The following is a 13,635-nucleotide window of genomic DNA, read 5'->3' as shown; positions in this document are numbered from 1 at the left end:
GTTTATGTAACACTACGTTACAAGTTGCACCAGCTGTGGTCACGGAAAGACTGACGTCCCAACAAATGTCAACGGAGATATTAATAAAACAACACTAAACTACCCGAAATTAGTTTATAAAAATGTTCGGGGTAGACAAAGAAATTGCAGCTACCCGTTAAAGTTTAATGTTTATTGTCCACGGCACGACACGCGACACTCACAGTATCCGTACACTGGTCCGAAGATATATCCGTTGGTTTCAACATTTTAATCACTGGTCCCCAAGTAGACGATAATTTGTACCCGTCCTCTCGATTGAAATTTTTAGGGTGTTTTTTAATTTCAATCGCCTCTCTCACGATCCGCGGATAATAGTGTCGCTCGTTGGAGAGGACTTTGGGTTTATGTAGCTCAATCCAGTGATTCGTTCCTGTTGTCAGCAAGTGCTCAGCTATTGCGGATTTGTTTACATGGCGATTTTTAACAGCTGCTATGTGTTCCTTCACCCTCTCTTGAACGCTGCGCGGTAGATCCGTTTGTGTAATTAAATATGTGTACAAAACGCGAGAGTTTAAAGTGTTATAAGTAATATACCTACCTACGATTATATAACTGATGAGGGTTTAAAAACACCACTTAGCTTTTTACACCTGGCAACTCACAGTTGGGCAGAGGGGAAAGTAGGCTACCTTTACTCTTTCAATTCTGTTGGTAATATTCTCTTAACTAGTGTACGTATTTTTAAAATAACAAAGGCGGGAAGCAGATTATATAAAGGACCATGGGCAACTTTGTATGGAGCCTGGACCCAACGCCAACAGAAATGAGAGTAAGGTCATTAGATAGGTATTTATATGTACTTCATTTTATTCTATGGGCACCAAGCAGAATTCCATTGCAGAACTGAGAAATTGGTATTTTAGCCAATATGTCGTCACCCTTATTACCTAGGCAATAGAGTCCAAGTAAGTAAATTAATTGCTGCAGGGTAGATGTTCGCGCACCGCCGGGCGAGCACACTGAATGATTTGCCGCGCTCGCCCGGCGGTGGACTCTATTGCCTAGGTAATAAGGGTGACGACATTTTGACTAAAATACCAATTTCTCAGTTCTGCAATGGAATTCCGCTTGGTGCCCATAGAACAAAATGAAGTACATAGAAATACCTATCTAATGACCTAACTTTCAACTCTGTTGGTTTTGGGGCAATTGTGACGCATAGTCCTTTAATAAAAATATTAATTTAATATTATCAGTACGCAATAACTAGGCAACATATTTGCGATTTGCGATGTGTCAATGTGATGTGAATATTATCAATCATTTATTTCTTATCACAAATAAATAAAAGATGACTATATATATGTTTCTTATACCGTATCTCGCACAAGAGAATGAGATAAAGCATAATTGAAGCGTTATACCAGTCATATCTCCGCTCCTTCTGCGTTGTTGCTGTGTGGGGGTTCCATGAGTATATAAGTAGTGTGAGCGCGGCGCAGGTGTCTACTCTGTGGCGCTCGACGACGACAACATGTCGCCGACGTGACAGCCCGGGACGGTCGAGAGAGAGGGCGCTATGCGACAGCGAGTGTGTAGGAATGGTAAGGAAAATAAGTAAAACAGAATAATACTTTTTATTAAAGGATACACATGCACATGACTCGATTTTCAATAAAAATAAAATAAAATAAAAAAATAAAAATAAGAAATAAAAAAATAAAAATAAAATAAAAAAGCCTTTATTTCTAGTCATTTGTAGAGAAATGTAAGAAGGTTCATCGATTACATAATCTTATCTAGTTTTTTAGTATTACATTGCATTGTTTCTTATGTCAAAGTTATAATTAAGTACAAGGTGTATGTCAAGAAAAGCTTACATTTTATTTAGGTATTTACACTGATATAGTTAGTCGGACCAGAACCCCTCATCGGGTGAAGGCCTCCTCCAAGGACTTCCAGGTTTCCCTATTTAATGCAGTATGTTTCCAATTTATACCGGCTATTTTCTTAATGTCACCCGCCCAGCGGCTATTTGGTTTGCCTTTACGGCGTTTTCCTGTGGGCCCCTTCCAGGTAGTAGCTGTTAAGGTCCATCGAGAGTCTGAAAGCCTGGCAACGTGTCCAGCCCATCTCCATTTTTGAGTTTTGGCATGCTTTAAAGCGTCTATTAATTTTGTTATTGCTCTTATATTTATGTGCGGTATTTTTTGCACTCTTCTAATGTTTGTTAGGCTTCTTTCCATTGCTCTTTGACATGTAATTATTTTTGATTTTATTTTTGTAGTAAGCACCCAGGTTGGACTAGCATATGTCAATGAAGGCAAAATGCACATATCCATAACTTGTTTTTTTACTTTCATGTCCATATTACTTTTTAAAATTTCTTTTAGGCTCCAGAACTTATTCCAAGCAATTTTTATTCTACGGTCAACTTCCTGTTCATGCCGTTCACTGTTGAATTTTCAATTATATTAGTTCTAATCATTAATAGTGGAATACAAAGTAACTACATATTTATATTTACTAACACGCAGTTGCACTCAAGCCGCAGTTGGCACCGCGACCTTCGAGAATTGTAAGTATAGATTATATCCATCTCTGTCACTCCAATACAGTGTGTTTTTTTTAAGTGGGACAGTATGGGGAAATCCCAAAGTATAAGAGATACAGGGAAACTGTCTTAGGAAACATTAGGTACTTTTTTGTGAAAAAAAAAATGGTATAGTCAAAATTTTGGTCAAGTGTGAGTTGTCCCTAAAAATGATTAATTTTGATGAAATTTTTTTTTGACGCACATCTACTCAGTTTCATGAGGGGATCATTTTATTGTATGGGAAGAAAAAAATCGGGACAGCAGAAGTTAGTCAAATTTAAGAAAATCGTTTTCATTTTTACAACCCGTGTAAATTGAAAACCACTGCCCACTGCAAGGTTTTTATTTAAAAAATATTGCCTATTCCAGTTTTACATTTGAATTTGGAACACTTTATTTGGTTTAAAAAGGATTAAAATACTTTAAGATATTCTTACGCGAGCCTTACCTTACAAATCTAATTTAAAAAAAAAACAAATTTTAAATTTGGAACTTCTTGAAACAAACAGTATTTTACTTGATATTTCATTGTTTAAAGTTAACATTATGTTAAGTTTTCGTCATGGAATTACCAAACTCGCATAAAATAGATTTAATTGAAGCGTATTTTGTAAATTATCGTAGCTCTGTGAATGCGTTACAGTGGTATCGGGAACGTTATCCGGACCGCGATCAACCGGACCGCAAAATTTTTGACAAACTGGTGAAAAATTTAAGAAAGGGAGGCTGTTTTAAATTAAAACGGAAGAGACGAGCCACAGTAATAAATGAATTTACAACTATCGCAATCTTAGGATATTTTGAAGCCTACCCAAAAGCCTCATTGAGGGAAGCTGCTAACACTATCGGTGTGCATAAATCTACAGTACGAAAGGTATTGAAGGCTTACAAGTACAAGTGTTACATAGAAGGTCATCTTGTACAAGCATTGCTTCCAGGAGACACTGACCGGAGATTAGCATTTTGCCAGTGGTTTGTAGCATGCTCGATTAGAAACCCGTCTTTTCCAAGCCGGATTATTTGGACAGATGAATGCAATTTTTCAAACAATGGCATGTACAATAGAAAAAATAATCATTTTTGGGCACGTACAAACCCCTTCCGAACTACGGCAACCCATAACCAGGTCCGCTTTTCCTTTAATTGTTGGTGTGCAATATTAGATAATAAAATCTTTGCCATTAAAATTTACCATGGAACATTGAATAGTCAAAAATATCAGGAAATATTAAACATGGCTGTGGATTTAGTAGATATGGCAATTCCATTAAATAATTTGAATAATATCATCTACCAACAAGACGGCGCCCCTGCCCACAATAGTATCGCTACGAAACAGTTTTTAAATGAACATTTTCTTGATCGCTGGATGGGCACAAATGGCCCTATTAAATGGCCACCACGTTCACCCGATTTATCACCGTTGGATTTTTTCATTTGGGGGTACCTTAAAGGTCGAATTTATGCAGATACTTACAACTCGGTACAAGAGTTAAAAGACGCAGTGCATTATCATTTGAACAACATACATCACAACGCCTTGTCTAAAGCTACCAGAGGTGTTCTGAAACGCGCTCGTGCCTGCATTCGACAAGAGGGAGGCCACTTTGAACATTTACTTTAATGTAAAATTATTTTATTAAATTTACCTAACTTCTGCTGTCCCGATTTTTTTCTTCCCATACAATAAAATGATCCCCTCATGAAACTGAGTAGATGTGCGTCAAAAAAAAATTTCATCAAAATTAATCATTTTTAGGGACAACTCACACTTGACCAAAATTTTGACTATACCAATTTTTTTTCACAAAAAAGTACCTAATGTTTCCTAAGACAGTTTCCCTGTATCTCTTATACTTTAGGATTTCCCCATACTGTCCCACTTAAAAAAAACACACTGTATAGCAAGAGCGGGAGAGATGTAGATCTCACTGCATAAGAGGGTTAGGGCTGGGTGCGTATCATAATGAATACGAACTTTTGGTATAATTTCAGTTTACAAACGTTCAAAACGTATACTAATCGTATGTATAATGCACTAAATAACATAAAAATAATATAACATTCAATATACATACCGCTGTTTGGTCTTCTTCTTCCTCGCGTTGTCCCGGCATTTTGCCACGGCCACGGCTCGTGGGAGCCTGGGGTCCGCTTGGCAACTAACCCCAAGATTTGGCGTAGGCACTAGTTTTTAAGAAAGCGATTGCCATCTGACCTTCCAACCCAGAGGGTAAACTAGGCCTTATTGGGATTAGTCCGGTTTCCTCACGATGTTTTCCTTCACCGAAAAGCGACTGGTAAATATCAAATGATACCGCTGTTTGGTATAACATACAAATAAACTAATTGGGTGTGTAATGATCGATATAAAAATAATTAATATATTTTCTGTAGATATAACAACATTTCAGAAAATATAATAACTCATTTTGTATAATATGCATTTGGTATATTATTAAAATGTTTCATATCATTTTGTATAATTATCTTTTGATATAACACTCATTTATTATAACGATCATGTGATATAATGCTCATTTATTATACAAGTATTATTATATAAGCATTATTCGGTATAATATAAGTATTTTTATGACGACATAAGTATGTAAATGTTTAACGCAGATTAGGTAGTGGTTTGTTTTGTGTAATGGACCCAATTCTAACCTAACCTAACCTACTTTTCTGGTAGCGGTACGTTTTGTGTAGGGGTCGCAGTTCTTAACCTAACCTAACCTACTATTCTGGTAGCGGTTGGTTTTGTGTACGGGTCGCAGTTCTTAACCTTACCTATACCTACCTAGTTATAAATAACAGTTCGTTATACGTAGAAAGAGTATCGTTTTTGTAGTGTGTAATAGTAAAATGTGGCATTATTTATCTAACACATTATATCAACAATTCTACTTTAGATGAAATAACTTTATATCATAAATTCAGTATAGGAAATATGCATTATACTTCAAGAATGTTATGCTAAATGTTATTAGATCAATTAATCTTTATATAATATGATAATATATATCATATGAAAATATATTAAGTGTTGTTATATCATTTAATAATTATACTAAATAAGCGTTATTGCAACTGATATTATAATAAAAATGTTTATAGCCATCGATACGCACCCAAACTAATTACATTTAATATAACATTCATTATGCATATCAATTAAAATAATGAATATCATCTCATATAAGTATCTGAACAAAACACCAGTAAAATTATTTGGATAGCTCAGTATTTCATAGGTCATCGAAACTAGTTACTGTCAGAAAAGTAGGTTAGGTTAGAACTTTGACTCCCCAGAAAAAATCGTCTACCAGAAAAGTAGGTTAGGTTAGGTTAGAACCGTGACTCCCCAGAAAAAGAAACTGCTACCAGAAAAGTAGGTTAGGTTAGTTTAGAACTGTGACACCTCAGAGAAAGAAACTGCTACCAGAAAAGTAGGTTTGGTTAGGTTAGAACTGTGACTCCCCAGAAAAAGAAACTGCTACCAGAAAAGTAGGTCAGGTTAGGTTAGAACTGTGACCCCTCAGAGAAAGAAACTGCTACCAGAAAAGTAGGTTAGGTTAGAACTGTGACTCCCCAGAAAAAGAAACTGCTACCAGAAAAGTAGGTTAGGTTAGGTTAGAACTGTGACCCTCAGGAAAAGAAACTGCTACCAGAAAAGTAGGTTAGGTTAGAACTGTGACCCCACAGAAAATGAAACTACTACCATAAAAATAGGTTAGGTTAGGTTAGAACTGTGACCCCCCCACAGAAAAAACTGCTACCAGAAAAGTAGGTTAGGTTAGAACTGTGACCCCTCAGAGAAAGAAACTGCTACCAGAAAAGTAGGTTAGGTTAGAACTGTGACCCCTCAGAGAAAGAAACTGCTACCAGAAAAGTATTAGGTTAGGTTAGAGCTATTACCCGCCACAAAAATAACAGGTTAGGTTTATTGCATTGTATTTGTTTTGTACATTATATTATTTCAACGTTATATCTTTTTATACTTATCATAAACGATATTATATGTAAAGATCATTATACATTATAAAATTATAGAATTCATTGTTATACGTATCGCACGTTATACTTATTGCACGTTATGCCATTATAAATTATACTAATTGAATTTATATATTCTGAGCAATATATTATAGGTTTGTATACGTTCTATTACTTACCCGTTAGGGTATTGTTCTCATGACAGCCCTCGCAATAACTTTAATATGCAGGTTCATTTGAGATATTTACCTCCAGCAAGCAAACTACAAAGGAACTGGCAAGTATCAGGGGATATACAGTCGCCATCAGATATATCGGATCTGTCGGGGTGCTCAAAAATATCTGAACACACGGTCTAACACCTTGACAATAGAGGCGTGTTCAGATATTTGTGAGCACGTTGGCCGCTCCGATATATTTGATGGCGACTGTACATAAGTCTCAAGAAAGTCGGTGGTACTTCGTGTCTGGAGTTTGAGCCCACGACCCCCGACTTGGAAGCCACATATCAGAGGGCCTACCGCGAACATCGAACTCCGCAGATTGCAGGTATCTTTCTCTTTTCCTTCAATTAAGGCGTAATTAGAGGGACAGAGAAAGATGCCCGCAATTTGCGAACTTCGATTTTCGCAATTTCAGCCCTGACTAGGCTGGAGTCGGTCCTGAACTAAGAACTATTAAGAATGAAATCCCATCAAGGACCGAAAGGAACTAAATCTTTTTGCACGCTCTTAATCGGTCTTTAGGTCCTTTAGTTCAGTGTGATTCGAGAGCGCTTGACTGAGTGAAACCTAAAATGGACGGAACGAAACGGTTGTCAATGTCGCTGGCACGAGTGTGAACGAGATGAAAGAACGACGTGACACTCCTAAGCCCGTAAAATATGAAGGAAAATCAAATATATTTTGACATATTTGATATTTTTTAATTATGTTAAGGTGTTTTAATTTTTAATATCGACATATCGTATCGTACAAGTTAAATTGTATTCAGTTATACCAAAGATTGGAAAGAAACCGAAATTTGGAACTTCTTGAAACAAACAGTATTTTACTTGATATTTCATTGTTTAAAGTTAACATTATGTTAAGTTTTCGTCATGGAATTACCAAACTCGCATAAAATAGATTTAATTGAAGCGTATTTTGTAAATTATCGTAGCTCTGTGAATGCGTTACAGTGGTATCGGGAACGTTATCCGGACCGCGATCAACCGGACCGCAAAATTTTTGACAAACTGGTGAAAAATTTAAGAAAGGGAGGCTGTTTTAAATTAAAACGGAAGAGACGAGCCACAGTAATAAATGAATTTACAACTATCGCAATCTTAGGATATTTTGAAGCCTACCCAAAAGCCTCATTGAGGGAAGCTGCTAACACTATCGGTGTGCATAAATCTACAGTACGAAAGGTATTGAAGGCTTACAAGTACAAGTGTTACATAGAAGGTCATCTTGTACAAGCATTGCTTCCAGGAGACACTGACCGGAGATTAGCATTTTGCCAGTGGTTTGTAGCATGCTCGATTAGAAACCCGTCTTTTCCAAGCCGGATTATTTGGACAGATGAATGCAATTTTTCAAACAATGGCATGTACAATAGAAAAAATAATCATTTTTGGGCACGTACAAACCCCTTCCGAACTACGGCAACCCATAACCAGGTCCGCTTTTCCTTTAATTGTTGGTGTGCAATATTAGATAATAAAATCTTTGCCATTAAAATTTACCATGGAACATTGAATAGTCAAAAATATCAGGAAATATTAAACATGGCTGTGGATTTAGTAGATATGGCAATTCCATTAAATAATTTGAATAATATCATCTACCAACAAGACGGCGCCCCTGCCCACAATAGTATCGCTACGAAACAGTTTTTAAATGAACATTTTCTTGATCGCTGGATGGGCACAAATGGCCCTATTAAATGGCCACCACGTTCACCCGATTTAACACCGTTGGATTTTTTCATTTGGGGGTACCTTAAAGGTCGAATTTATGCAGATACTTACAACTCGGTACAAGAGTTAAAAGACGCAGTGCATTATCATTTGAACAACATACATCACAACGCCTTGTCTAAAGCTACCAGAGGTGTTCTGAAACGCGCTCGTGCCTGCATTCGACAAGAGGGAGGCCACTTTGAACATTTACTTTAATGTAAAATTATTTTATTAAATTTACCTAACTTCTGCTGTCCCGATTTTTTTCTTCCCATACAATAAAATGATCCCCTCATGAAACTGAGTAGATGTGCGTCAAAAAAAAATTTCATCAAAATTAATCATTTTTAGGGACAACTCACACTTGACCAAAATTTTGACTATACCAATTTTTTTTTCACAAAAAAGTACCTAATGTTTCCTAAGACAGTTTCCCTGTATCTCTTATACTTTAGGATTTCCCCATACTGTCCCACTTAAAAAAAACACACTGTATAGCAAGAGCGGGAGAGATGTAGATCTCACTGCATAAGAGGGTTAGGGCTGGGTGCGTATCATAATGAATACGAACTTTTGGTATAATTTCAGTTTACAAACGTTCAAAACGTATACTAATCGTATGTATAATGCACTAAATAACATAAAAATAATATAACATTCAATATACATACCGCTGTTTGGTCTTCTTCTTCCTCGCGTTGTCCCGGCATTTTGCCACGGCCACGGCTCGTGGGAGCCTGGGGTCCGCTTGGCAACTAACCCCAAGATTTGGCGTAGGCACTAGTTTTTAAGAAAGCGATTGCCATCTGACCTTCCAACCCAGAGGGTAAACTAGGCCTTATTGGGATTAGTCCGGTTTCCTCACGATGTTTTCCTTCACCGAAAAGCGACTGGTAAATATCAAATGATACCGCTGTTTGGTATAACATACAAATAAACTAATTGGGTGTGTAATGATCGATATAAAAATAATTAATATATTTTCTGTAGATATAACAACATTTCAGAAAATATAATAACTCATTTTGTATAATATGCATTTGGTATATTATTAAAATGTTTCATATCATTTTGTATAATTATCTTTTGATATAACACTCATTTATTATAACGATCATGTGATATAATGCTCATTTATTATACAAGTATTATTATATAAGCATTATTCGGTATAATATAGGTATTTTTATGACGACATAAGTATGTAAATGTTTAACGCAGATTAGGTAGTGGTTTGTTTTGTGTAATGGACCCAATTCTAACCTAACCTAACCTACTTTTCTGGTAGCGGTACGTTTTGTGTAGGGGTCGCAGTTCTTAACCTAACCTAACCTACTATTCTGGTAGCGGTTGGTTTTGTGTACGGGTCGTAGTTCTTAACCTTACCTATACCTACCTAGTTATAAATAACAGTTCGTTATACGTAGAAAGAGTATCGTTTTTGTAGTGTGTAATAGTAAAATGTGGCATTATTTATCTAACACATTATATCAACAATTCTACTTTAGATGAAATAACTTTATATCATAAATTCAGTATAGGAAATATGCATTATACTTCAAGAATGTTATGCTAAATGTTATTAGATCAATTAATCTTTATATAATATGATAATATATATCATATGAAAATATATTAAGTGTTGTTATATCATTTAATAATTATACTAAATAAGCGTTATTGCAACTGATATTATAATAAAAATGTTTATAGCCATCGATACGCACCCAAACTAATTACATTTAATATAACATTCATTATGCATATCAATTAAAATAATGAATATCATCTCATATAAGTATCTGAACAAAACACCAGTAAAATTATTTGGATAGCTCAGTATTTCATAGGTCATCGAAACTAGTTACTGTCAGAAAAGTAGGTTAGGTTAGAACTTTGACTCCCCAGAAAAAATCGTCTACCAGAAAAGTAGGTTAGGTTAGGTTAGAACCGTGACTCCCCAGAAAAAGAAACTGCTACCAGAAAAGTAGGTTAGGTTAGTTTAGAACTGTGACACCTCAGAGAAAGAAACTGCTACCAGAAAAGTAGGTTTGGTTAGGTTAGAACTGTGACTCCCCAGAAAAAGAAACTGCTACCAGAAAAGTAGGTCAGGTTAGGTTAGAACTGTGACCCCTCAGAGAAAGAAACTGCTACCAGAAAAGTAGGTTAGGTTAGAACTGTGACTCCCCAGAAAAAGAAACTGCTACCAGAAAAGTAGGTTAGGTTAGGTTAGAACTGTGACCCTCAGGAAAAGAAACTGCTACCAGAAAAGTAGGTTAGGTTAGAACTGTGACCCCACAGAAAATGAAACTACTACCATAAAAATAGGTTAGGTTAGGTTAGAACTGTGACCCCCCACAGAAAAAACTGCTACCAGAAAAGTAGGTTAGGTTAGAACTGTGACCCCTCAGAGAAAGAAACTGCTACCAGAAAAGTAGGTTAGGTTAGAACTGTGACCCCTCAGAGAAAGAAACTGCTACCAGAAAAGTATTAGGTTAGGTTAGAGCTATTACCCGCCACAAAAATAACAGGTTAGGTTTATTGCATTGTATTTGTTTTGTACATTATATTATTTCAACGTTATATCTTTTTATACTTATCATAAACGATATTATATGTAAAGATCATTATACATTATAAAATTATAGAATTCATTGTTATACGTATCGCACGTTATACTTATTGCACGTTATGCCATTATAAATTATACTAATTGAATTTATATATTCTGAGCAATATATTATAGGTTTGTATACGTTCTATTACTTACCCGTTAGGGTATTGTTCTCATGACAGCCCTCGCAATAACTTTAATATGCAGGTTCATTTGAGATATTTACCTCCAGCAAGCAAACTACAAAGGAACTGGCAAGTATCAGGGGATATACAGTCGCCATCAGATATATCGGATCTGTCGGGGTCCTCAAAAATATCTGAACACACGGTCTAACACCTTGACAATAGAGGCGTGTTCAGATATTTGTGAGCACGTTGGCCGCTCCGATATATTTGATGGCGACTGTACATAAGTCTCAAGAAAGTCGGTGGTACTTCGTGTCTGGAGTTTGAGCCCACGACCCCCGACTTGGAAGCCACATATCAGAGGGCCTACCGCGAACATCGAACTCCGCAGATTGCGGGTATCTTTCTCTTTTCCTTCAATTAAGGCGTAATTAGAGGGACAGAGAAAGATGCCCGCAATTTGCGTAATTCGATTTTCGCAATTTCAGCCCTGACTAGGCTCGAGTCGGTCCTGAACTAAGAACTATTAAGAATGAAATCCCATCAAGGACCGAAAGGAACTAAATCTTTTTGCACGCTCCCTCTCGATTCCCACGATGTGACGTCACCATAAACGTTGCGACTCATATATGAGTCGTGGGAGACGAGGGGTCGGTCTTTAGGTCCTTTAGTTCAGTGGGATTCGAGAGCGCTTGACTGAGTGAAACCTAAAATGGACGGAACGAAACGGTTGTCAATGTCGCTGGCACGGGTGTGAACGAGATAAAAGAACGACGTGACACTCCTAAGCCCGTAAAATATGAAGGAAAATCAAATATATTTTGACATATTTGATATTTTTTAATTATGTTAAGGTGTTTTAATTTTTAATATCGACATATCGTATCGTACAAGTTAAATTGTATTCAGTTACCAAAGATTGGAAAGAAACCGATGAAAAATCGACTCCTATTCATTCCCGGCTCTCAACGACCGAACTGAACTAAAGGAACTAAAAGACCGAACTAGTTCGTTTGACCGATTGACCGAGAGCGGAGCGCTCTCTGTAGTGACCGAGCAGGCACAAGCCTAGCCCTGACCACTTCGCCCCCAGCGCTCACTCACTGCACTAACTAGCGGATCGACACTAATATAATATACTTCACCACTGTATTTTAATATTAAGTGATTACATTTGTACAAGTACATTATGTTTTGTAGCGAAACGCTACTGGCCGTTTGTAAAAAAATAAAATGCATATTTGCGATTATTTTGAATTTAAATTTTGATGGAATGTTCGAGAAAGAAAAAGATTGAATTTGTTTTTTGGCAGATCGCTTGTGAATTTTGTGTGAAAAAGTGGTTTGTGCTCCCGGGTTGTTTTTAACCAGATTTGATATATAACCAGTTTGATATCTAACCCGAAGTTTTTAAAGTGCGCGTAAATCCACGGGCGGAAAGGCTCCTCGTAAAAAGTTGGCCAGCCAAGCCGTGCGTGAATCGGCGTCAGGGAGGAGACGCTCCTCGTAGACAGTTGGCCACCAAGGCCGTGCGTGGATCGGCGCCGGGCACTGATGAAGTGAGGTGGCCCCATCGTTACCGCCCCGTCTACTGCCTGCCATCAGCGCTCTCCAGGAGGCGAGTGAGGTTTGCCTCGTCAGGCCTGTTTGAGGACACCAACTTGTGCGCCATCCATGCTACATGCAACTGGATTTGGATCCAGCTGCCGGCACCCTTGCGTGTGCTTCCACGTTTGTCCCCTTTCCTAACTGAAATTCAAGACTGCAATATCTTAATTTTAGCGATAGTTTTTCCAATCCCAATTTTTTTATAACCTGCTAATTATTTGTTGTGTGTTTTGTGCCGTATTTTTGTTTTGCCATTTATCATTTGTTGAATATCTGTTATCCGCATAATACAAAACTTCAAAATTCAAATAGCCTCATTTGACGGGCGGTATAAATATCCGGTTTAAAATTTAGGTATCAATCACCCAACGTTTCAACCATCATCGTCCATTCTATTCGCCACATGAATACATTTTATTCTTACAGCTAAATTTTCGGCCGGTTCCTTTTTTTATTTCTTGTTTACCCCTTATGCGGAAAACGGACAATAAATTCTGTGTTTTTAAGAGCGCTATTACATTTCGTCGTTGAGCGAGTTTAGGTATTTTACGCGCTGCGGCAGGCCGTGCGAGCTCAGTACGCCGATCCCTTCTACCACACTCGCACTACAATGATGGATTAAACATTCTTGATCCTTCGCGAAGCATATTGAAATCAACCATAACAACACTAACTGTACTTAACTTTTAAAGTTCTAAAACTGTTATTTGGTAAGTACGAAAATACTAAATGCAGTGCAAATGTACATAGGGGCTGTTCATAA

At 37.0% G+C, this 13,635-nt stretch overlaps 1 long non-coding RNA gene across 1 annotated transcript in view; it reads right to left on the bottom strand.

Annotated features, from left to right (window-relative positions):
- Positions 1 to 772: 772 nt before the first annotated feature.
- LOC134800870 (uncharacterized) overlaps positions 773 to 13,635 on the bottom strand; it is a 28,701-nt gene continuing 15,838 nt past the window's right edge. Inside the window, exon 2 of the long non-coding RNA XR_010145575.1 lies at positions 773 to 1,171. This is a non-coding gene — a long non-coding RNA (uncharacterized LOC134800870). The remainder of the gene's footprint in view (positions 1,172 to 13,635) is intronic.

This window comes from Cydia splendana, chromosome 20, assembly GCF_910591565.1.
Source record: "Cydia splendana chromosome 20, ilCydSple1.2, whole genome shotgun sequence".
In the NCBI taxonomy this organism is placed as follows: Eukaryota; Metazoa; Arthropoda; class Insecta; order Lepidoptera; family Tortricidae; genus Cydia; species Cydia splendana.
The sequence above is the reverse complement of the archived record's forward strand: the minus strand, read 5'-3'. Positions and strand labels throughout refer to the sequence as shown.